Here is a 26,359-nt window from a genome sequence, read left to right as displayed (position 1 = left end):
AGGGAAAACAGAAGTGCTTCATATCACCTCCCCCACGCTGCTGCAGCGTAGATGGGCACTTACATAAGACCCCACAGAGATCTGCTGGACTAGACATTCATCTTTTACGACTTCATAGAGGTTTCATTCGGAGAAGGCGATGGCACCCCACTCCAGTACTCTTGCCTGGAAAATCCCATGGACGGAGGAGCCTGGTGGGCTGCAGTCCACGGGGTCGAGAAGAGTCGGACACAACTGAGCGACTTCACTTCCACTTTTCACTTTCATGCATTGGAGAAGGAAATGGCAACCCACTCCAGTGTTTCTGCCTGGAGAATCCCAGGGACGGGGGAGCCTGGTGGGCTGCCGTCTATGGGGTCGCACAGAGTCAGACACGACTGAAGCGACTTAGCAGCAGCAGCAGCAGAGGTTTCATTATTCTTTCTATACCATTTCAGAAAATATATTTTGAGCTAGTGAGCCATCTGCTCACACTGTGGGGATAAATAAAATACACTCCTAAAGGATGCTTAGAAAAAAGAACTCACTAACACTATATCCTCATTTTATATGGTAGCAAATGAAGTAAGTCTTTAAAATAATCAGACCAGTGGTATGCACTATTTTAAATTTAGCCCAGTATGATTCACAATAAACAAAATGCAATATGACTCTTCCAGAAGATGGGAGAAGTAAACAACACACATTAGTGAGAAAATGCCACTGTAAAGGAAATCTGACTTGTCTTAGAAAATTAAGTAGAGCATAAAAAATTTGATACAGCGAATCAAAGAAAAATGTCAATAAATTCTTACTATAGCTTCAAAGGGACACTGGCAAATGTAGGCTTACTTGGCCTAGACAGCACAGTGGCCACTACATGTGAAAAAATTCAAGAAATAAAAAATTCATAAAAATATAACACAAAGTATTTTATCATATTTTAAATGAATCATTAGCTACTCTGCTTATTCTAGCATATTCCACCTACATACAAAAGGATCTGAATTAAGCAGGTTCTACTTCAATTAAATAAATCGCATTTCAAAAGTAAAGAAAACGTCTTCTCAAAGTATGTAGAGATTTTAAAATTTATCAAAGCATTTAAGAAAAGAGGCTCAATCAGATAACTATGAGCTGCAGAACTGTTATAAGCACATGAAATACTTTTATGAAATCACCTGTAACTGAGTTATCTTTTGATGTCCTAAGTTTGGAAGGTTTGAGAGACTTATTTTTATACTAGAGTAGAAAAACAAGCTTTTTTTTTTTAAAGGGAACAAAGAAAATGGAATATATTATACCCAAAGTAAAGTAAGATATAAAAAGGAAGTAAGAAAAACTGTAGTTAAATATTGGTTTTGAATGTATGGGATGATGAGTTTTCTTTTTGGGTTTTTGATGTGAAATTGATATTGTTTTAAGTTTCTTTGTATTATAAAAGAAACACACACACATATACACATGGTAAACATGTATATCAAACACCTGGGGTGCAAAATCCCCCATAATATCATACTTAGAAGCAGCACCTTTCAACAATATGGCATCCAGCCAGCTAACCTCAATCCTACACATTCTTTAGATAGCTGAGATTCTATTGTGTAGGCAATTTTGTATTTTTTTTTTACAGATAATATTATATTTGTGTTTTAAAAATATTTGTAAAGAATATGAATAACATTCATTCACAAATTTATACATAGAGGCATTGTATTAAATGAGTCATGAGCAAATTAGCTTATTTATAGTGTATTTTACTTACAAAAGCCTCTGAATTTTGTAGATGCTATCTCAATTGATATAAACCAGTTTTAAAACTGAATGAACTGTCTCCCAAAAGGACATAGATTTTAAGTTCTACTCATGCACACAAAGTTTATTTAATCATTTCCCTTTCTGTCCTTACAGCTATGTGTGTATGTGTTCAGTCACGTCTGACTCTTTGTGACCTCATGGACTGCAGCCAGCCAGGCTCCTCTGTCCATGGAATTTTCCAGGCAAGAATACTGGAATGGGTTGCCATTTCCTTCTCCAAGAGATCTTTCTGATCCAGGGATCGAATCTGCATCTCCTGCATTGCAGGTGGATTCTTTACTGCTGAGCCACCTGAGAAGCCCAAATGAAGGCAAACAGGTCTGTACATAATGCAAAGTTATTTCTTTATGATAGAGTCTCAAAAGTTAAATTTGTAAGGTAAATAATATACATTATTTTTAAAGTTCTCAATGAAAATAAGCAAACTGCTTTCCTGAAAGACTGTGCCACCTTATGTATTTCCAGAAGTCACAGGTCAAAGTGATGGTTTAGAGCTAACATTGTTTTTAGTTCTTCAAGAAGGACCTGCCAAAACTGGGCTTATGCATAAAAATAAACTGATTACTTAAAACGTGCCATTTCCTTCTCCAGAGGATCTTCCCGACCCAGGGATCTAACCCAGGTCTCCCGCATTGCAGGCAGACGCTCTACTGTGTGAGCCACCAGGGGAGCCCTAAAATATGCTATGGACAAGTTATTATGCTAGATTCCAAGAACACAAAAATAAATACCGTATTCTTTCCTTCACAGATCTTCCACACCCTCACAATTTAGAATGTGTATGCATTCCTGTGTGTGTGCATGTGTATCTGTTTGTGATGGCTGGGGTGGTGGGCTAAGGACAAAAACTGAGTAACCAAGAGTCACACCCTTTATTTTACTTGATGGCTTTGACTTTAGCCCCTCTTGCTTACTGAACTATAAAAGCCATTCTATAATGAATCCATGACAGAAAGTCCAAAGCAACTGATTGGTGACTCCATAAATGGATTTCATCAAAGTTAAAAAGCAGATGGCCTCAATGAAACCAAACAACTTCAACATTTCTTTTTATTTTATTTTATTTTTTACTTTGTAAGCTCTACTTAATAATCATAAAATACATATTGAACATCTGCTGTGTGTCAGATACTATTCTAAGCACTTAGCATACTTTGACTAATTTAGAGCTGGCAATACCCCTATGAGTTAAGAACCTATCAATTCCCTCATTTTATATCTGAGAAAACCAAGGCCACATTGCTAGTAAGTGGCAGAGGTGGGATTTGAATCTTTGTGCACCGAATAAGGAAATGCACAGTAGGTGTGCTTACTATAAGGTGGAGACTTGGAAAACATGAACCAGTCCTGGCTATGTATGTTTCTGTTTTGGCCTACAGGTTGTGAATACTGTGAGGTCAAGGGTTATGACTAGACTGTCTTTATGTGGCTTTCCTCCAATTAGTTACAGTTAATAATTAGTTCCAGTTCTATTATATTCACATAAAAATACAAAGACACAAAAGACAAAAACAAAAAGTAGTAACGTGGGGAGTAGACAGTCTCTCTCCAGGATTATTTGCCAAATTAAAGGCAAAGCAGAGGGACCTCCCTGGTGGTTCAGTGGTTAAGACTTTGTACTTTCAATGCAGGGGGTGCCAGGTTGATCCCTAGTCGGGGAACTAATATACCACATGCCTCATGGTATGGCCAAAAAAATTGTTTTTAATTAAAAAAAAAAAAAGTGTTCAGTTGTTCAGTTGTGTCTGACTCTTTGCAACCCCTCATTGCAACTGTAGCTTGCCAGTGTCTTCTATCCATGGGATTTTCCAGGCGAGAAAACTGGAGTGGACTGCCATTTCCTTCTTTGGGGTGGGGGGAGAAATATATATATATACATATATATATATATACACACATACATATATACACACATACATATATATATTTAAATCAATATGGATAAATGCTTATAAGATTTTTTTTGAAAAAGGTTTAACAAACATAAACGAAGTCAGGGCAGAGGCTTTGACACTGTGGTGTGGCTTTATATGCTATAGATTTAATAGCCTGACAGTTTTAAATAAGTTCTCTGTATATCACAGGGCTCAATGTCTCCAAATCAACCTACTTCTCTAGTTTCAGCATTGAATGAATGCACTTGGGTTACTTTGACCTACGGTGCTGGGGAAGCCACAGGCTTGACACTAATGTGAAAGGCAGAGATAAGGGGGAAAAAAATGCCAGAGAGAAATATATGATATAAAGGAATCCCTTGAGACTATCTATATCTTAATGCTTCTGACCCCTCTCAAAATAGGAAAACACTGTTTTAAAATATTGAAACACAAATAGTTCCTAGAATTGAGTATAGGAAAAAAAAAAAAACAAACGCTCCCTATTTGTAATATATTTCAAGTTTGCTATGCCAGTGGCTATTAGGTAACCATTAAGAGATGCCTCCTAAAGAAAAGGGAACCCTCTTGCACTGCTGGTGGGAATGCAAATTGGTGCAGCCTCTATGGAGAACAATATGGAGATTCCTTAAAAAACTAGGAATAAAACTATCATACGACCAAACAATTCCACTACTGGGCATATAACCTAAGGAAACCATAATTGAAAAAGACACATGTGCCCCAATGTTCTTTGCAGCACTATTTACAACAGCTAGCACATGGAAGCAACCTAGATGTCCACTAACAGATAAATGGATAAAGGAGTTGTGGTGCATATACACAATGGAATATTACTCAGCCATACAAAGGAACACATTTGAATCAGTTCTAATGAGGTGGATGAACCTAGAGCCTATTATACAAAGTGAAGTAAGTCAGAAAGAGAAAAACAAATATCATATATTAACACATAGATATGGAGTCTAGAAAGACTGTACGATGAGCCTATTTGCAGGGCAGCAACGGAGATGAAGGGCAATGGAGACTAGTGGACACTGCAGGGGAAGCAGAGAGTAGGACGAACTGAGAGTAGCCCTGAAACATATACATTACCATCTGTAAAACAGATAGCCAGTGGGAATTTGCTGTATGACTCCACGACACAGGGAGCTCAAACCCGGAGCTCTGTGACAACCTAAAGGGGTGAGACAGGGTGGGAGGTGGGAGGGATGCTCTAGAGGGACGGGACACATGTATTAATATACCTATGGCTGACTCATGTTGACATATGGCAGAAACCAATACAACATTGTAAGGCAATTATCCTCCAATAAAAAATAAATTAATAATAAAAAATAAAGAAACAGAAGAAAGATTAAAAAAAAAAGATGCCTCCTAGGAACTTAAGACTCTGAGCTCCCAATGCAAAGGGGCCTGGGTTCAATCCCCGGTCAGAGAACTAGATCCCACATGCTGCAACTAAAGACTTCACATTCCACAACTAAAGATTCTGCATGCTACAACAAGGATCAAAGATCCCACGTGCCACAACTAAGACCCAGAACAGCCAAATAAATAAATGTTTTTCTTTAAAAGAGATGCCTCCTCATGAAAGGCAAACTTTTAAGGGTAAGGGTGTATACGCTCTAAGAAGAAATTCATTATAATTCACACTTAAGAAAGACTACACTCAACAATTTCATAATATTTCTCAAGAGGTCAAACACTGGAAAAACTGACCTTGATATCCTTAAGTCCACTGGGGTATAAGAGCAATATTCACTCCAGATCAGATCAGATCAGATCAGTCACTCAGTCGTGTCCGACTCTTTGCGACCCCATGAATTGCAGCACGCCAGGCCTCCCTGTACATCACCAACTCCTGGAGTTCACTGAGACTCACGTCCATCGAGTCAGTGATGCCATCCAGCATATCATCCTCTGTCGTCCCCTTCTCCTCCTGCCCCCAATAATCACTCCAGCTGTCTATCAAACTCCAATTCTTTGAACGCATATGACCTCCATCTAATTACACAAAGCCATGCAACTTAAATAGATCTCCCCAATAGAGATGGCGTATAACTAGCATATCCATCTCTATCTGAATGTTGACATTGGCTGCAATCCAGTATCTTCACACAGTAACTTCAGAAAAGGCTTGCTTTCCTGAAGCTGTTCGTGATGAAATAACACATTGCAGGCATTCTCTCTGCATGGGTAGTCTGATCTTCCCCATCTCTTCCTTGTGATTAACTTCTAAGCCTTCTCACTGCTATTTGATTCATTGGATCCAAGGGTGTTCAATTTGGAAAGAAATGAATCAGCATGAACTTCCTCCTCCTACTGTTAAATTATTTCTCCTTATGACCCTTCTCCTCTAGATGTAGGAAGATTAGAGCAAGGTGCAGCTACTAAAGGCTATCATTTGTTCAGTGTGTATGTAAAAATATCAATCCATTCCCCAGTAATTTGAGTACTCTACAAATTACACTATACATTTCAGAAATGGGTGTCTTCAAATCTGCAAGTCAGTTGATTCTTTGCAGCAATATCAATGCTTCCCTTCCAAGGAGAAGGCATCAAAAGAGACCCTCAAATTGTGAACAAGTGAGTCAAGGGCAATTCAGACACTGAAGCTTAATCTAAAAATGATACCGATGCCAACTTTATGGAACACTCTAGTTAATTTGCACTTCTAAAATGTTTTAGACACAAATACATCTTGATACTAAAACACTTATCCGCATCAAGAACTCACATTAAATTTTTTTTAAATTTTAAATGAAGCATACTGTTCCAAAGCTTTCTAGGCAGAGGGTTAGAGCACTTTAAGTTAGCATTGTGCTATGACAGTCTGTGCAACTAAAAGGTGTCCATAGATTTTTACTTCCTGACAGGCAGGGTTGACGGCCCAACTCAGCCCTGAAGCAGCTATAGAAGGCAGACTGTCACCTTTCAGCTTCCCATAAAATTATGGAAGCAAAATCTCTAAAGCAGGGGAAGAGACAGCAAGGCGGCAGGGCATAACCTTTAAAAGAATGACACAGCCCAAGGATACGACATAAAGTGATTAGAACCAACAAGATCCAAGATGGTAGATGAGTCTTCTTCCACTAGACCCAGAGCATCAGTGTACACTCGTTGTATACTTACACATTGCGATGTTGTACACATCTGCAAGCTAAATGACATACCGCCAGTACCACAGGTCACAAAGTAGGCGGTGGACCAATTCCTAGAAATCTCCACCCCTTCCTCAATATATTAATAACTGGAATATTCCCCTACTCATTAGTCAATGAAATCACCCACCGCTATAAAAACCGACCACCTCATACCCTCATGCCTCTCTTGCCTTCCAAGATGGCCCACACTGTCTATGGAGTGTGTTTCCTCCCTAAATAAACTCTGTTTAAGTTTAATAAATAAAAAAACAAAAAGTCTCTGAAATATGAATTCGATCCAAGTACTTTTACAAATTTTTGCAAAGCAGATCCTTCCCCCAAACATCAAAGACATACAAAGCCACAACACATAAATAATGTAGACTACTTGGTTGGCTACTAATGTAAATTAGCGTAATAGTGAATTATTAATACTGAATAACCATTATGTACATGTTTTTAAATAACTTCAGATTAATTACTTGCAGATAGATCACTTGCCTAATTTAGTTTTCACATGTAATTAAAACAGATAAAATAATCTGTTGTTAGAATACAAATTACTTATTATTTGTAAAAGAACACATAATAGAGTGATTGAAGTTGTCAATCTTTTTGTAGAAGTTTGAAGTCATCCTTAAGCTATTAGCTTTCTAAGTCAATTTTTTTTTCCCCAGAGAGAAAACAGGTCAGTCTTATCAGAAGTACCACAAATAGATCAGCTTTATTCCAGCTCTTGCTACGAGTTGACAGGTTATTTTCTGTTGTCGTTCAGTTGCTAAGTCGTTTCCAACTCTGTGACCCTATGAACTGCAGCATGCAGGCTTCCCTGTCCTTCACTGTCTCCCAGAGTTTGCTCAAATTCATGTCCACTGAGTCAGTGATGCTGTCTCTAATCATCGCATCCTTTGCTGCCCCCTTCTCCTCTTGCCCTCAGTCTTTCCCAGCATCAGGGTCTTTTCCAACGAGTTGGCTCTTCACATCAGGTGGCCAAAGTACTGGAGCTTCAACTTTAGTGTAAGTCCTTCCAAGAATATTCAGGGTTGATTTCCTTTGGGATTGACTAGTTTGATCTCCTTGCAGTCCGAGGGACTCTCAAGAGTCTTCTCCAGCACCACAATTAGAAAGCATCAATTCTTCAGTGCTCAGCTTTCTTTACGGTCCAATTCTCACATCTGTACATGACCACTGGAAAAACCACAGCTTTGATTACATGGCCCTTGGGCGGCTAAGTGATGTCTCTACTTTGTAATATGCTATCTAGGTTTGTAATAGCTTTTCTTCCAAGGGGCAAGCATCTTTTAATTTCATGGCTGCAGTCACCATCTGTAGTGATTTGGGAGCCCAAGAAAATAAAATCTGTCCTTGTTTCCACTTTTTCCTGATCCATTTGCCATGACGTGATGGGACCAAATGCCATGGTCTTTCTGAATGTTGAGTTTTAAGCCAGCTTTTTCACTCTCTTCACCTTCATCAAGAGGCTTGCTGCCATTAGAGTGGCATCATCTGCATATCTGAGGTTGTTGATATTTCTCCTGGCAATCTTGATTCCAGTGTGTAATTACATTAAAAAAAAAAAACTCAAAACATAGTGGCATATATTATATTGCCAATCCAGTCTGCATTTCTCATAACATATTCGGCATATTTACTGGATTCACCCAAAGTCTGTGGCTCAGTATATTTTTATGGTAGAAACGATCTGACCAAGACTGTTTTTCTATGCAAGAATCAGAAAGTTCTAGACTAAGCATTTAGTGCCTCTTTTGACATGATCAAAACCAGAGAGAGGGTTTGATTAAATTCAGGGCATATTACCTCCCTGCTGTTGAGGAAAAAAAAATTCCTTAATCCTAATGATCTAGATTGGTTTTCAGGATCAATCAATACCATCACATAGTTGTTTGTTAAATGATTTGACTATAAATTACAAGAAGGTGATCTGTTAAAGCTTTCACTTTTGATTCCCATTTTCAAGTTCAGAGAGGATAATCTCTCATAAAGGCTTTTTATGCTAAGATAGGAAATGTCTCTAAAAGCTCAGAGAAAAAGTCAAATAAACGAATTTTATACTAATCTAGGGATATAGGTAAAAATTAAGGATCTCTTTGGAAATAGTCACATATAAGATACTTTCCTACTACAGGGAGAGTCAAGATACAGTCTTCTAAATGAGCTAAATTTACTTTTAATCACTCAGATTTTTATATGATAAGTTTTAGCACTGAGATCAAAACAAACCAAAAAGTATTAGTATTTCCAAGCTCTTACCGGTGAACTTTGTCTTTTAAAAAATGGAATAAGAAAAGTGGGTGGTGGAATACAGTCAATAATATTGTAATAAATTTGTATGGGGCAGATGGTTACTAGACTTGCTGGCCATTTCATAACGTATGCAAATATCAAGTCACAATGTAGTATACACCTGAAACTAACATTATGTTGTATGTCAACTATATTTCAATTAAAAAAAAAGAAAATTGTGTAGCATTTCCAGTTTGTCTTAAGAGCTGAAGACCTCAAATACTTCTGCAGTATCAACAAGAAGAAACGAAAAAGGAAGGAAGAAAATAAAGGAAGACAGTGAGAGAGGAAGTAAGTGGGGAGAGAAGGAAATTTCTTACTGGAAAAAGCAGAAAATATCTGACCTAAGAGTTTAATCAATTTAAAATATGGTTGCAATCTAAATACGTGGGGTTTCTGAGTGTGATAACATTCTTCCATGAAAATACAGCATGCTATGCCTCTTGAAAGGACATTTAATGGGAGGCCCAGGAAAAGTTTTATGGGAAACAGAGTCACCTATACACTTTTAGGAAATACAGACATTTTAAAGGAAAAAGATAAGGATGGGAGCCTTGTTCTTTTGGAGTAAAGGCCATTCACCAGTAGTGAAATCTTGACAGCAACTGCATGTGTACAGCTCCAAAGCTATAGTGTCAGAGCTGACACTGCGAATCTGGGTAACGCTTACTTGTTCTTCTTTATGGGAGATGAAAATCAAATACAAATGGGAGATTCTGCCATGCTTTCAAGCAATTTCAAGGGGAATGAAAGTGAAAGTGTTAGTCGCTCAGTTGTGTTTGACTCTTGGAGACCTCATGGCCTGTATAGCCCGTCCGGCTCCTCTGTCTATGGAGTTCTTTAGGGAAGAATTCTGGAGTGGGTAGCCATTTGCTTCTGCAGGGAATCTTCCTGACCTAGGGATCGAACCCAGGTCTCTTGCATTGCAGGCAGATTCTTTACCGTCAGAGCCACCATACTTTCAAGCAACTTCTAGAGGAGGGCTATTTCAGTCTCAATGTGCCTCTGAACCACCTAGGGGTCTTGTTAAACTGCAGGTTCAGATTCAATAGGTACAGGGTCTGAGACTGTGCAGGGCAGCGTCTGCAGCATGAACTCTCCGGAGCAGAGTCTAGGGCCTCAGCACGGAGGACCCTTTTCACCCACAACCACGCACCAGTGTCACCAGAACTGTTGCAACAGGTAGAGTGTTTTATATGTTGAGAGGAACAGATAAATGTACTTTATATTATGAAGGGATGAAATTCTTTCCTACCCACTGACCACTTTCGGAAAACAGAAACTGCCTTATCAGAAACCTCAATAGTGGCTGAGGGTCTCTGCAGAGATGTGACATATTGCCGTATGTTAACAGAGATAGTACAGACTGATGGAGATGCTAACACTTGTTTCTCTAGCATTCTGTAGTTCAGGCATGCATGTTTTCAGTGGGACAAAAAGGAAAGAAGATTTAAGATTTATGTGTATTAACTTGCTTTTATGGAACAGTCTAACTGTATAACATCAAATAATATAACATCTGTCTCCTACCAAGTAGCATATTAAAAGGGCAATCACAAACATAACTGCATATAAAGTCATTTTGTACAAACATTTGAAGACTGTAAATTATAAAAGACATATTAAAAGTACACATTTACCATCCTTGCCCCAAGCTAGCATCAATTCTCAATCTGATTTTTATTCGATTTTTATTCAGTGCATCACCATGACCCACGAGCAGGACAGTATCATATTCAGTCTGGCTCCTTTTTGCTGAATCATCTCTAAGAGTCACAGCCCCAAAGCAGAGAGTTTCAATACCTAAAAGCAATGAATTTACATTGTTTTGAATCGCTCCACAGTCTACACTGGAAATTTCTCCCTTAGGCTTCATATTTGTCAATGTCCTCCACAAAGCTTGAGAGGTAAGTCATCACAGAGGACCGTCCACTCTAGTTCCATTATTCGCGATTCCTCAGGAATCAGGGTTTGGTATTGGTCACGCTGCCTGCTCAGCGGGGATGTTAGTCACAGCCGCTGTGGCAGAGCTAGGGACATGGGACGCAGTAGAAGAGGAAGGAGAAGCAACTGAAGTGGAAACAACCTTGGAAACGTAGGGAAACGACCCCTCTAAGGCTGCAGCCAGTCTCTTTCAGCTTCTGGGGAATAGCCATGGAAGGCGGAAGTGACCATCCCAGAGACACGAACACAAGGGGGCGCTCTTGAAACCCGATGGGGCAGCACCGCCTGTGCTCTCCTCACCTCTGCTCCGACGCAAAACAAACATCTCAGGCATGCCTCATCTTCAACGTAAAATGTCAAGAGGACCAGCTCTTACCTGCACTCTGAGGTCCTTGTGCCTCAGCTTCTTACTTTTTATTTTTTAATTTAATTTTTTTATTGGAGTATAATTGCTTTACAATGTTGTGTTACTTTCTGGCTGTACTACAAAGTGAATCAGCTCTATGTATACATATATCCCCTCTTTCTTGAAGCCTCCCTCTCCCCCAGCCCCATCCCACTCCTCTAAGCCATCACAGAGCACCGAGCTGAGCCTCTTGTGCTATACAGCAGGTTCCCACTAGCTTCTCAATTTTCATAACATAGCAGTAATCGCCACTCCCCACACCACCACTCCCAGATCGTGGAGGATGCAGAATAAAATAACACGAATAAAAAGACTGAGGAAAGAGAAAGGACTATACGATTCAACGTTATTATTATTACTCAGTGCTTCTGTTTTTTAAATATATCACCTGCATATCCAAGGAGCCAATTGACATGTGGTACTCAGTGAAAAAGCCTGGGGAAAAATGGCAGAAAGGTCTAATTTTTAAATTTGAATTCCATGTAATTCTTGTTGTTTTGTCTGACAAGCCAGGTCTCCAAGGAAGGAGCCCTTCCTTCCATGGAAGGCCTTGTAGCTCAGCTACAATCTGAGCTCCAGGGAAGACCAGAGATGCAGGTACAATGGAAGCTTTAGCAAAGACACGATGGATGAATAGGGTTGTCCAGGCTAAGAGAGGGTGCAGGGGGGTGGTTCTGGGAAAGAACTAGAGGCTGGGTGAGGCGTGACAGACTGTTCAACTCAGATCCGGGAGCAGGGCTGGTGAGGATCCGGAAGTGGACAATTATTTCTGGATCAATTCTGGAGCAAGCAGAAGAATCTGGTAGCTTGAAGGCAGTGAAAGGAGGCATAGCCAACACAGGGGGACCATGTAATTACTGATCTTGAACTCTGAGAATATATTGTTTTAAAAATAATACCCAATGAATACAATCTGCTAGGAAGTGGCCGATATTAAGCAACACCTTTCAAGCAGAGCGCTGGCTTCTGGCACACGCACATCACTGTCACAGGGACTGGCACACAAGTCTGGCCTAGCTGGTTGTGTGGCATGACCGCAGGCTGTTGACAAGCGAGGGCAGGTGCGCCCAGCAACCAGAAAAAGGGGAATCCTGACCATCAGAATGTGAACGGGTGACTCCAGGATTATTCTTGATGGCAGGCTAGACGCCACTATGGGTCGGGGTCATGTTTGAAAAACAGAAACCACTCTGAGTATGTCAAACAAAGGAAACTGGTTCACTAGGGAAAGCTGAAAAGCAAACAGGGGAGTTTGAGGCAACCTAGAGATTAGCCTCCACAGGAAATTCGACCCCTCTTGGGACTGGAGGAGCAAAAAGAACGAGTGTGTTACTAAGGCCCAGAGGCTGGGGCTGGCCTGCAGGACCCAAAACCAGAGTAAGGCTGCCCAGTGGAGCGGAACCAAGAAATGGGCTAAGCACTCCAGAGCTGCCACCCAAAATGAGTGAGAGAGAGAAATATCCAGGCTTCTCCTGCCCCTGCTTATATCAGCGCTTACTTTTGCCAAACCTTCCAACCAACCCGCTGGCAGGGGAACCTGGAATGCTCTCTGGAATACAGGGAAGGGCAAGGAATGCTAGCCAGCAGATGATGGAGACTAAGACTTTGGCTCCCCTGGAGAAGGAAATGGCAACCCACTCCAGCATTTTTGCCTGGGAAATCCCACGGACAGAAGAGCTTGGGTGAGCTACACTCCATGGGGTTGCAAGAGTTGGATAGGACTTAGTGACTAAACCACCACCACTACCAAGACTTTAGCTCAAAGAGTTATCCTATTAGTTAACCCCTCGCACTGCTCTTACACCAAACGACCTTCCAAACATCATTTGTTCGGTGAAGTGAAGTGAAGTGAAAATCGCTCAGTTGTGTCCGACTCTTTGTGACCCCATGGACTGTATAGTCCCTGGAATTCGCCAGGCCAGAATACTAGAGTGGGTAGCCTTTCCCTTCTCCAGGGGATCTTCCCAACCCAGGGATAGAAGCCAGGTCTCCTGCATTGCAGATGGATTCTTTACCAGCTGAGCCACAAGGGAAGCCTGAGAATACTGGAGTGGGTAGCCCATCCCTTCTCCAGTGGATCTTTCTGACGCAGGAATCAAACGGGGGTCTCCTGCATTGCAGGCGGATTCTTTACCAACTGAGCTACTAGGGAAGTGAACAGAGACTATTCACCAATCAGCAAATTAAGTATTTTGTTTCTCTTGGCAGCAAAATTTCTGACTGTAAATTAACAAACAGGAACTTCTGCTGGCCATGAGTTTTATTACTGCAATTCAACCTCTCTGAATGCAAATCAAGACCTAGGTCCTAAAAATGGAATCTGGACAAACGCTGCTGAAGTAAGGGTAGCCTTGGTTCCAGGGCTTACTCCAGGGTAAGGGGGTCGGGGGCAGACTCTTTTGGAGAGTCAGAAGGTAAGTATTTTAGGCTACATGGGCTGTACAATCTGTTGCATAGACTACCCACAATGTCACTCTGCAATATAAGGAGAAAGCAGCTCTCAACAGTGCTTACACAAATGAGTGTGACTGTGTTCCAACAGAACTTTAGATACAAAGAAGAGTTGTGGGCTGGATTTGGCTGTCAAACTGGGCCACAGTCTGCTGACTCCTGGCCCAGACCAATGTCAACCAAGTAAAGGAAAGCCCATCTTGAAGTAATTCTCAAAATGAAGCAATAATAAGTAGCTAAAAACTTGAGGGTACAGCTGATATCCATTGCTATTTACTAACTGGAATTATACCCTTTAATCTCAATTTAATAAAAGGTTCAAGATTTATTATATTTCCCTGAATTTCTCCTTTATATTACAGATCACTCAGAAAATCTCTTCATTTTGCCTCAGAGCAATTTTTATATTTGTGATGACTTTTGACTTACTGCTTTTCTATATAATTTGAGTTGTGTGTAATTATAACAGGACTTTAAAGAATTTTATGTTGAGATTTTCAAAATATTTTCATTCCTAGTACTTAAAAACTCTGCCACCATTCCTTTTTTTCTCTTTATGTAACATTTGGTGGGAAAATCTTTAGCATAAGAACATTTTCTTTCAAAAAAACATTTTTCTAGATCTGACTGAAAAATGATGATAACTATCCACTCAGTTGTTTTCAGAAAAATGTGTAAGAATATAATATCTATTAAAAGATTACATGCCTTTTTATAAAATTGCAAATAGGGACAACTTTTTAAAGATTTTTTTTGAAGTTTTCTAAAATTGCACAGGGCTTCCCTGGTGGCTCAGTGGTAAAGAAACCAACTGCCTGCCAAAGCAGGAGACAATGCTTGGGTCTGGAAGATCCCCTGGAGAAGGAAATGGCAACTCATTCCAGTATTCTTACCTGGAAGATTCCATGGACAGAGGAGACTGGCAGGCTACAGTCCATGAGTCGAAAAAAAGTCAGACAGGACTTAGCGACTAAAGAACAAGAAGAACAAACTTGCACAACATAAGCTGACATGCATAGGTTAAATCATTGCCAGTCCTTCTAGATTTTGCAAACTTAGCTCTAATGCCTTCTGCTGTTTGCCATTTGCTCCAAATTCATTTCTTCTCTCTAGCAGTCTTTCAGAGAAGGCACTGGCGACCCCCTCCAGTACTCTTGCCTGGAAAATCCCATGGACGGAGGAGCCTGGTAGGCTGTAGTCCATGGGGTCGCTAAGAGTCGGACATGACTGAGCGACTTCACTTTCACTTTACCCTTTCACGCATTGGAGAAGGAATTGGCAACCCACTCCAGTGTTCTTGCTTGGAGAATCCCAGGGACGGGGGAGCCTGGTGGGCTGCCATCTATGGGGTCGCACAGAGTCGGACACGACTGACTCGACTTAGCAGCAGCAGCAGCAGCAGTCTTTAGTTAGGCCTACTTCCCATTTCTATATTAAAACTGCTTTTAAAAAAAACTGCTTTAAAAAAAAACTCAGTTTTTCTTTGCATTTTTCTCTTAAGATAAATGCTCTCTTTTCCTTTATCTAGAGCACAAGATGAGGCCACAGATTCTAAGACACAAGCTAATCTGATTCAACTTAACCGGTCTCTCGGGGTTTGGCTCCTTATCTTCACAGCATATGTTTTTTTGTCAAGGTTTCAAACTGGTCTTTCCACTCTTCACATATTCGTCTTCTTGCAAAATTTATTAGCACCTTCATGTGGGTGGACCCTGACTCTCTGTTCCTGACTTCATTTACACATCAACTTTTCATCACATTGGCATTGGCCGGCCCTCTTAAGGGGCTTCCCGTTGCAGTGGTAAAGAACCCGCCTGCAGTGGAGGAGTCACAGGAGACACAGGTTCAATCCCTGGGTCAGGAAGATCCCCTGGAGGAGGCCACGGCAACCCACTCCAGTATTCTTGCCTGGAGAATCCCATGAACAGAGAAGCCTGATGGCCTACAGTCCATGGGGTCACAAAGAGCTGGACACGACTAAAGTGACTTGCACGCACACATGCACGCACGGCCCCCTTGAGATCTTTACTTCCAAGTCTCTGATTAAAAGGAAAAACACTGCCCATAAGACACAAATACCATTCCCTGCAAAATTGCAGATGATAAACACTACACGAAGTTCTTGACAATTTCAATTTTGCTTATGTTTAAATATTTAATACAGTCACATGGTAGTAAGTGTTACTTTCTTCCCTTGGTCAAAATGACTCCATTTGGAGGAGGAGAGCTAATTCAATCACCACTCCAGTCATGTGATATCAATGGAATTGCTACTTTTGCCTTCTGAAGCCCCAGGTGTAGGTCTAAGGAATATAGTGTGAGAGACAGCAAGCAGCCTCGGGCGTTGGAAAAGCTGCCTGGCTGAGGGCTGTGTGCTCTTTAGCTGCGCCTGTTATCCTTCCTTCTGACCACACTGTGAGAGAGGAGGGAAGAAAGGGATGGAAATCAGTGAGTTATGCCAGTTCAAAACAAGAGAGCCTCAAGAGAAAACACAGGTCCACACAACAGCCTGTACGTGAAGGTTTATACAGCCTTGTTTATAATCACCCAATGCAGAGATCCTCAGTGGTGAAGCAACGCACACAGCGTGGCACATCAGCAGAGAAGACGCCACCCAGGAGCCAACTGCTGATACACACGAAGTGAAAGGGAAAGTCGCTCAGTCCTGTCCGGCTCTTTGTGACCCCGTGGACTATACAGTCCACGGAATTCTCCAGGCCAGAATACTGGAGTGGGTAGCCTTTCCCTTCTCCAGGGGACCTTCCCAATCCAGGGGTCGAACCCAGGTCTCCCACATTTACCAGCTGAGCCACCAAGAAAGCCCAAGAATACTGGAGTGGGTAGCCCATCCCTTCTCCAGCGGATCTTCCTGACCCAGGAATCGAACCAGGGTCTCCTGCACTGTAGGTGGATTCTTTACCAGCTGAGCTACCAGGGAAGCCCACTGATACACACAATGACAGGGATAAACCTCAAATGCTATCTTTTCGGTAGAAGAAGTTAGATGTAAAAGGCCAAAGACCGTATGATCCCATTCATAGAGCATCCTGTAAAAAGGCAAAACTATGTGGGTGGGCCTGGCTGCCAGAGGATGCTGGCGGGGGGAGGATCTGACTACGGAGTGGCAGCACCAGAGTATTTCAGGTGGTGGTGGAACTCTTCCGTATCTTGATTTTGGTGGTGGTACATGACTCTTGTCAAAACTCATTTGCTGTTGTTTGGTCTCTAAGTAGTGTCTGGCTCTTTGTGACCCCATGGACTGTAGTCTGCCAGGCTCCTCCGTCCATGGAATTTTCCAGACAAGAATATTGGAATGGGTTGCCATTTCCTTCTCCAGGGATCTTCCCAACCCAGGGATCAAACCCATGTCTCCTGCATTTCAGGCAGATTCTTTACCACTGAGCCACCCGGGGTCAAAACTAATAGGATTGTAAAAAAAAAAAAAAAATAATAATAATAAGTGAATTTTATTTACTATATGCAATTTTAAAATAAATGTTAAAAATGAAACCAAGATGCGACTTCCCAGGTGGTGTTAAGACTCTGTGTTTCCACTTCAGAGGGCACAGGTTGGACCCCTGGTTGGGGTCCTACATGCCATGTGGCTTGGCCAAAAAAAAAAAAAAAAAAAGGAAAGAAGTATTTCAAAAAAAACAAAAGTAAAATCAAGAGAGGGGAGAGCCTCCTGGCTGTGGAAGCAAGAACAGAGACCAAAGATTAAATCCCCCCACTGTTTAATTAATAACCTGGGGAAGAGTCTCGTCTTCTTTTCCTTAAGTTTCCCCTCCCTGGTGCATTGTGAGTGGCCAGGCTGGTGTTCTCCCCATGTGTCAGGAGGATCTGTGTTTGCAGACACTCTGCTCACCCTGGCCCTGCCTGATTCTCTGACCACTGAGGCTAAGTTGTTTCTTCTCATCTAAATGATGGAGACTGATTTTTCTTGCAGCAGCTTGAAAACAAAACAGTCAAAACCCCCAGCAGCTGTTGCCTGCATCTATCTCTGAGATTTTCATCAGGGCCAAAAGAAGCTCTTTTTTCCTTCTTGAAACCTAAGTGTCCCCGGGGAAGCACAACAGTCTGCTCTCAATTTTTTATAAAGTGTAATCACGCTCTGAAACTGAGAAGGCCACACAAATGGCATAAATCGGTTCTCTGGGAATTTATGCTGCTCCAAAATGAAACTCAACGCTAGTGTCAGATCCTGTGCTTGAAAATTCCCTGAGGCCTGACAGGGTTGTCCTCGGCCAACATGGACTTCGATGAATAAAGGGAACAGGTATCCATTTTCTCCCCTCTGAAATCTCAGAGGTCTTCTGGGGTTTGAAAAGGTGTATTTGGAGGGAAGGGCCTCCATTTTATAAACTTCACTGCTTTGCAAGGGGAATGATTTCGCTGTCTCCCATATTTCACTATTACCAGGCCTGCTTTCAAAAGCAGAGGAGATTATGTCTATAGTTTTACAAGCAGTTTAAGATGAGAGATAAGTTTCTAAGAAACTCTCTTCCATTTCAAATGCAAAATATCTCTGCACAACTCTCAGAGATGGCACAGGGTTAGATTGTTCTGTTTAATGAAGAGTTATCTTGTTTCATCATTTTTATCAGTTGTCAGGTTCTAATAGAGATGATTTGTTAACAGATGTGCCTAATTCGTTGTAAAACATGATAAAGGGTATTTAGTTGCCGTGAGGCATTCTTAGTGTGGAGACTGTTTGGAAAGGTCAACTCTTGGCTAAAAATATTGGCTGTCTGCTCTTTTGTATTCAACAGATCCTATCCTGCTTTCAATGATCTTAAAATGAAGCCTTGCTTTATTCTGGAAAAAAAACACTAGGCCAACAAACCCCTAAGAAAGTCAAATGGCTGCTTTGATATCTTTTCCCTTTCTTACTTCCATTTTTCATTTTCATTCTTTGAGGAGCATATAAGTGATCAATTGCTAGAGTGAGACCCCGCCCACCCCTGCCCCACCCCACCCCCTACCCGCTGGGGCCCAAATTCTAGTTCCACCACTTAATAGTCCTATGAACTTGGGCAAGTTACCTAACCTCACTGGGCTTCAATTTCCTCATTTGAAAAATAGGGATGGTCAATAAGAGTACTTATCAGGAAGGATCATTGCTCCCCCCAACCAAAAGAAGAGTTATAAAATATCAAGTACTTAGAACAGTGCTTGGCACAGAGTAAGTTCTACAGAAGTATAAGCAGCTATTGCTGTTATCAGGGCAACATCTGGTGAACATCACATATAGCAGTGCAATGAGAATGATTTGGCAGGTCAGGCAGATATGACCTTAAATTATACCCATGTATAGGAATCTAGGAAGACACAGTGATGAACCCATGGGCAGGGCAACAGTGGAGACACAGATAAAGACAACAGACTTAAGAGTGTGGTGTCGGGGAGGACGGAGAGGGTGGGATCCAGGGAGAGAGTAACACAGAAACACACACATGACCATATGGAAAACACATAGCCCATGGGAATTTGCTGTATGACTCAGGGAACTCAAACTGGGGCTCTGTAACAACCTAGAAAAAAACAACCTACAAAAAAGATCTTCACGACCCAGATAATCACGATGGTGTGATCACTCACCTACAGCCAGACATCCTGGAATGTGAAGTCAAGTGGGCCTTAGAAAGCATCACTACGAACAAAGCTAGTGGAGGTGATGGAATTCCAGTGGAGCTCTTTCAAATCCTGAAAGATGATGCTGTGAAAGTGCTGCACTCAATATGCCAGCAAATTTGGAAAACTCAGCCGTGGCCACAGGACTGGAAAAGGTCAGTTTTCATTCCAATCCCAAAGAAAGGCAATGCCAAAGAATGCTCAAACTACCTCACAATTGCACTCATCTCACACGCTAGTAAAGTAATGCTCAAAATTATTTATCCAATCCAGGCTTCCACAATACATGAACCATGAAATTCCAGCTGTTCAAGCTGGATTTAGAAAAGGCAGAGGAACCAGAGATCAAATTGCCAACATCCGCTGGGTTGTGGGAAAAGCAAGAGAGTTCCAGAAAAACATCTATTTCTACTTTATTGACTATGCCAAAGCCTTTGACTGTGTGGATCACAATAAACTGTGGAAATTTTTGAAAGAGATGGGAATACCAGACCACCTGATCTGCCTCTTGAGAAACCTCTATGCAGGTCAGGAAGCAACAGTTAGAACTGAACATGGAACAACAGACTGGTTCCAAATAGGAAAAGGAGTATGTCAAGGCTGTATATTGTCACCCTGCTTATTTAACTTCTATGCAGAGTACATCATGAGAAACGCTGGGCTGGAAGAAGCACAAGCTGGAATCAAGATTGCCAGGAGAAATATCAAAAACCTCAGATATGCAGATATGCAGATGACACCACCCTTATGGCAGAAAGTGAAAAGGAACTAAAAAGCCTCTTGATGAAAGTGAAAGAGGAAAGTGAAAAAGTTGGCTTAAAGCTCAACATTCAGAAAACGAAGATCATGCCATCTGGCCCCATCACTTCATGGGAAATAGATGGGGAAACAGTGGAAACAGTGTGTCAGACTTAATTTTTGGGGGCTCCAAAATCACTGCAGATGGTGACTGCAGCCATGAAATTAAAAGACGCTTACTCTTTGGAAGGAAAGTTATGACCAACCTAGATAGCATACTCAAAAGCAAAGATATTACTTTGCCAACAAAGGTCCGTCTAGTCAAGGCTGTGGTTTTTCCAGTGGTCATATATGGATGTGAGAGTTGGGACTGTGAAGAAAGCTGAGCGCCAAAGAATTGATGCTTTTGAACTGTGGTGCTGGAGAAGACTCTTGAGAGTCCCTTGGACTGCAAGGAGATCCAACCAGTCCATCCTAAAGGAGATCAGTCCTGAGTGTTCATTGGAAGGACTGATGCTGAAGCTGAAACTCCAATACTTTGGCCACCTGATGCCAAGAGTTGACTCACTGGAAAAGACTCTGATGCTGGGAGGGATTGGGGGCAGGAGGAAAAGGGGACAGCAGAGGATGAGATGGCTGGATGGCATCACCAACTTGATGGACATGGGTTTGGGTGAACTCCTGGAGTTGGTGATGGACATGGAGGCCTGGCGTGCTGTGATTCATGGGGTCGCAAAGAGTCGGACACGACTGAGCAACTGAACTGACTGAACTGAACAACTTAGAGGGGTGGGATGGGGTGGGAGGCAGGTTCAAGAGGGATGGGACATAGGTATACCTATGGCTGTTTCATATGATGCTTGGCAGAAACCAACACAATATTGTAGAGTAATTATCCTTCAATTAAAATAAAATAAATTTAACTCTACCATGTACTATGTTCATGTCCTCTGAGCCTCAGTTTCCTCATTTGTAAATGAGGCTGCTAAGCTGCTATGTTGCTTCAGTCGTGTCTGACTCTGTGCGACCCCATAGATGGCAGCCCTCCAGGCTCCCCTATCCCTGGGATTCTCCAGGCAAGAACACTGGAGTGGGTTGCCATTTCCTTCTCCAGTGCATGAAAGTGAAAAGTGAAAGTGAAGTCGCTCAGTCGTGTCCAACTCTTAGCGACCCCATGGACTGCAGCCTACCAGGCTCCTCTGTCCATGGGATTTTCCAGGCAAGAGTACTGGAGTGGGTTGCCATTGCCTTCTCCAGTAAATGAGGCTAATGCCTCCTAATAGGACTGCTGTAAACAGATTTAATGCCTAGCATTTAGCTAGCATCCTGCTGCTGTATGGTAGCATTCAGAACTGTAGGCTCTGGACCCTTAAGTCTGTGAGATTTTGGGCAAATTACTAACCTCCTGGATATTCAGTTTCCTCTTAAATGGCAATAAATGTAGTACTGAGTTCATAGCACTGATGTGACGACTATATGAAATAAGGTCCATGAAGCATGTTGTTGCTGTTAGTTGCTAAGTTATGTCTGACTCTCTTGCAGCCCCATGAACTGGAGCTTGCCAGGTTCCATCCATGGAATTCTCCAAGCAAGAACACTGAAGTGAGTAGCCATTCCTGTCTCCATGGGATCTTCCCAGCCCAGGGATTAAACCCGTGTCTCCTGCACTGGCAGGCAGGTTCTCTACCACTGAGCCATTGGGAAGCCCCAGAGTAAAAATAATCGCCCAATTAGCAGGGCCTCTTTTGTCAATTTCACCCATATAAAATATGCTTTGTTAACTTCTCTGTCCCGCGTCTCAGGCCTCCTGGGTGTCATAGACTCGGTACTTAGGGCAGCGCTCACCTGTGAGGAGAGCTCTCAGCTGGGCTTTCAGCGCTCTCTCCCCTTGCCACCCCTGCGTCTCCCTTTCTCTCCCTGGCCTCACACTTACCCTCAGAAGCAATTACACTCCAGCCTACCTGGAGAGAATCTTCTGGCTTCTCTGGGATATTGGCCACATCTTCCAAAATGAAGCAAAGATCCGGGAATTGTCTGAAAACTGACACTGGTGCACGCATCTCATTTGAACAGATTAGAGCCCATGGCAGCTTTTGACTCTAGATTTTGTGCACTGATCATTTATCAGACTGCTCAGATAATTCACCAAGTCTGCTCTGAACCATTTTTAGACACTCTAAATGCCAAAATTCTTAATGACTATTTCTATTGGGATAAATGGATACTATCTTTTTTTTTTTTTTTTTTACCATGCACAATACGTAGCCTCAAGTCAGGGAGAAACATCCCAGAATCCCATCTATCTTTTACTATCATAAAGCATGGTCAGGTCTCATGATTGTTTAAAATTATAAGACAGTCACTCCTTTCAGAGAGCCAGCATACTGGAAAAAATATTCCTAATTTTAAAAGACATGTGGTAAATTACTTCAGTCATGACCAACTCTATGCACCTCCATGGACTGTAGCACACCAGGCTACTCTGTCCAATGGTATTATCCAGGCAAGAATACTGGAGGGGGTTGCCATGCTCTCTTCCAGGGGACCTCACCATAAAAAAACGAAGGAAGGGAGGGAGGAAGGAAGAAAAAGTACTTCTCCTTTGGAAAACACCCCTTCCCAGTGAAGCCAGATCAGTTGGCTGCAACAGGGAGATTAACCTAGAGCAGCACATTAAATCTCTCCATACTCCGTCATGAAGTCTTCCTGCCTCTTCTTTCAGTAATCTCTGAAATCTCTCTTTCCCCTCTTCCCCTACTGCTAACATTCTAGACCCATGTTATTACTATTTAGCTTCTGCTGCAAGAGACAAATATAAAGCAAAACCTCAAATTCATCATCAAATCTGAAATCACCTATCTGAATTCCGACTACTTTCCTATCTCCACCCCATCCAGGACCAGCTGCTACTATCCATTTAAGTTTTCCTTTCTCATTGTCAAAATGTGTCAGTGTGACCACTTAAAACACGCTTCCTAATTTCTTAATTAGCTTCACTTGATATTCTTTACTCATTTCAAGTATGTCTCCTTTTCACAACGTCTCCCAAGAAATGTTATATTCTATGAAATAGCAACTACTTATCTGAAATTGTGGGTGTGTCTTTTTTTCCCAGGTTTCTTCCTCTAAATGGATTATATTTGTGAGGGAAAGGGCAAGGGGACAACGCGTCAGCTGTTACAATCTAGGCTTAGCTCTGTGGAGGGCTTTAGATGTAGGTATCCAGACAGGCTGACTCTGATTGTGATGGGAGAGAGGGATACAGAAGCCATGCGTGCCCAGAAGGGGGAAGTGGACTCAGGGAGAAGGTGCAGGGAGGCTGGCACAGGAGGTCTTCAGGAACCTCTCAGAGGGCAGGGGGCGCCGCCACGGGTGGAACAGTCCCCAGGCGACCTATAAGCGGTGTGATTACCAACTGAGATCTGTTCATCTGACTGTGAGACCTCCATGGTGATAACCACAACCACAACCACACTGAACCACTGAGCAACAGCTGTGTGCTTAGTCGCTCAGTCACGTCCGACTCTTTGTGACCCTATGGACTGCAGCCTGCCAGGCTCCTCTATCCATGGGGGATTCTCCAGGCAAGAATACTGGAGTAAGTTGCCATGCCCTCCTTCAGGGGATCTTCCCCACCCAGGGATCGAATCCAGGTCTCCCGCATTGCTGGCAGATTCTTCACTGTCTGAACCAGCAGGGAAGCCCACAGGATTTCTAAAATATTACCCTTGGGTAAGTGGCCATCCCGAGTCACAGTGCTGCCGACACAGCCCTAAGTCTCAACTATCTGGATCACTTGCTGCTCTGTCTATGGCCTTCATGACTATCAGCCCCGAGGATACACACATTGTCAAGTGTAAGGAGCCATTACTGCTGGAACAGCTGGAACAGCTGGAACACTCAATGACTAGAAAAGCAGGTCTAGGCTAAGGGCATGTCAGCATCTGGGGAATTCTATTTTACAAACAGCTCTATCGGTCATTAAAGCACATGCTGTGTAGATGTTAGCTGAGCTGTTATTTTGAGCAGGGTAAATTTTCTCTGCTTTCTTTCTGTCTCTTCTCTGAGCTCCCTTCTTAACTTCATCTGCCAAGCAACTCACTCTACACAAAAGGCATCACAGAAAAGGGAACAGTTCTTTTGTCTATTGACAGACATCTGGAAACACTGTGAGACAAAAGGAAGAAACCTGCGTGTGTGTGCTTAGCCGCTCGGTCGTGTCCAACTCTTTGTGACCCCATGGACTGTAGCCCATCAGGCTCCTGTGTCCATGGGATTCTCTGGGCAGAATCCCTACTCCAGAATACTGGAGTAGGTTACCATTCCCTTCTCCAGGGGATCTTCCCAACCCAGGAGTTGAACCCGGGTCTCCTACATTGCAGGCAGATTCTTTACCATCTGAGTCACCAGAAAAGATCAAAAAGAAACCTATGCTGCCCCAGTGGAAGCACCTGAAAAGCTTTTGCTTCAACTGGACAGAGATAAGAAAAGAGCCTTGTCAACCAGATCTTAGCACTAGAGGGATTTTTTGTGTTTCATATTTAGAAACTTTAGATTCATGAGACTTCCCTGCTAAAAGAGTTGATTTTTTATCTTTCAAATTTTACTGGAAAAACCACCTAAAAGCATAATGTAGAAAAATAAGCAAAAAAAAAGAAGTCTGTGAGGTTCAAAACTTTTTAGAACAAAGTAAGAATTGAATTATTCTCTCTTTCTCTCTGTATGAGACAAAGAGGGTGAGGGGGAGGAGGGAGAGAGAGAGGGAATATGTACCTAAATTTAGAGAATAGATTGTGTTTTCTAAAACTGATTGTTCCTTTAGAGACAGGCAATCTTTATGTGAGTATAAAGAACCACTTAAATTGATTTCTCCACTAATATTTGCATTCGGTCCCACTCAATATCAATGGAATTGAAAAGCTTTGGGTTTTCTTTTAGATTTCTACCCCCTTTGGAGAATTCTGCTTAATTTCAAAACTGTCAACTGTCCCACTTGTGCCCCAGGGTTCTTCAAACTTCATGGTCATTCTGCATTCACTAGTCTTTCACCGTCAACGTGTAATTCTGTGTTTATACCAAAGAAAGTGAATGCTGTTTGCTTCTCAAAAGCAGGCTTCAGCTTGGCAGCTTCTGATCCTGACTTCCCACCCTCCTCCTCCCTGCCTTTCTAACTCAGTGCAGAAGGGAAAAAATGAACCTAACCAAGGTGGGGGGCTGGTGTCTGCAAAGTCAAGACACAAGGTAAGAGTTTTAAGTAGTATATTAGGTTTTTGTTGCTGTTTAGTTGCTCAGTCGAGTCTGACTCTTGGCGACCCCATGGACTGTAAGCCTGCCAGGCCCCTCTGTCCATGGGATTTCCCAGGCAAGAGTACTGGAGTGGGGTGCTATTTCCTTCTCCAGAGGATCTTCCCTACCCATGGATCAACCCGTGTCTCCTGTACTGCAGGTTCTTTACCACTGAGCTGCTTGCAAATAGCACATTAAGTATGGTTTTTTTTCAAATCAGGGGAAGGAACTCTACATTAAAGCAATGGGTACAACAGTGAATCTGGGGGGGGGGAAATATATATGTATATAGCAACATTTTCTTGTGTTTACAATCTTTTAGACTCCCTCCTGATACTCACACTTATGTGCTCTGAAAATAAGCCTACCTTATGTTTTCTGACTTTCAGGATACAGTAAAAGGCATACTCCTAATGAACTATCAGAATGGTTCATGAAATGATGAATCCAATAAGGGTGCTTAACACAATTCCTCTTTATGCTATAATGCGATTTTTCAACAACCTCAAAAGCAGAGAGAAATAACCAGTTCTTTTGAATTTTTATAACTAGGAAATGAGATCCTTAGATACTGACTTTTTACCATAAACAGAAAAAATCAATAACCATAACCCAAAACCAATCTAATAACTCGCTGAAAATGCCTTATGTTCAAGGCCACAGTCTGGATCCTAAATTAAATCTTTTTCTTGCCTTCCTCCTCTTCTTTTTCTGCTCCAGAACTATCAGTGGATTTGATTGACATGTTGATGGTGTTGGTT

The 26,359-nt window shown here is 42.0% G+C and overlaps 1 protein-coding gene across 5 annotated transcripts in view; it reads right to left on the bottom strand.

Moving 5' to 3' along the window:
- Positions 1-26,359, bottom strand: part of RNF150 (ring finger protein 150) — a 281,991-nt gene that overhangs the window by 204,739 nt on the left and 50,893 nt on the right. The gene's annotated exons all lie outside the window — the stretch shown is intronic.

This window comes from Bos indicus, chromosome 17 (assembly GCF_029378745.1).
Source record: "Bos indicus isolate NIAB-ARS_2022 breed Sahiwal x Tharparkar chromosome 17, NIAB-ARS_B.indTharparkar_mat_pri_1.0, whole genome shotgun sequence".
NCBI lineage: Eukaryota > Metazoa > Chordata > Mammalia > Artiodactyla > Bovidae > Bos > Bos indicus.
This window is presented reverse-complemented; position numbering and strand designations above follow the sequence as displayed.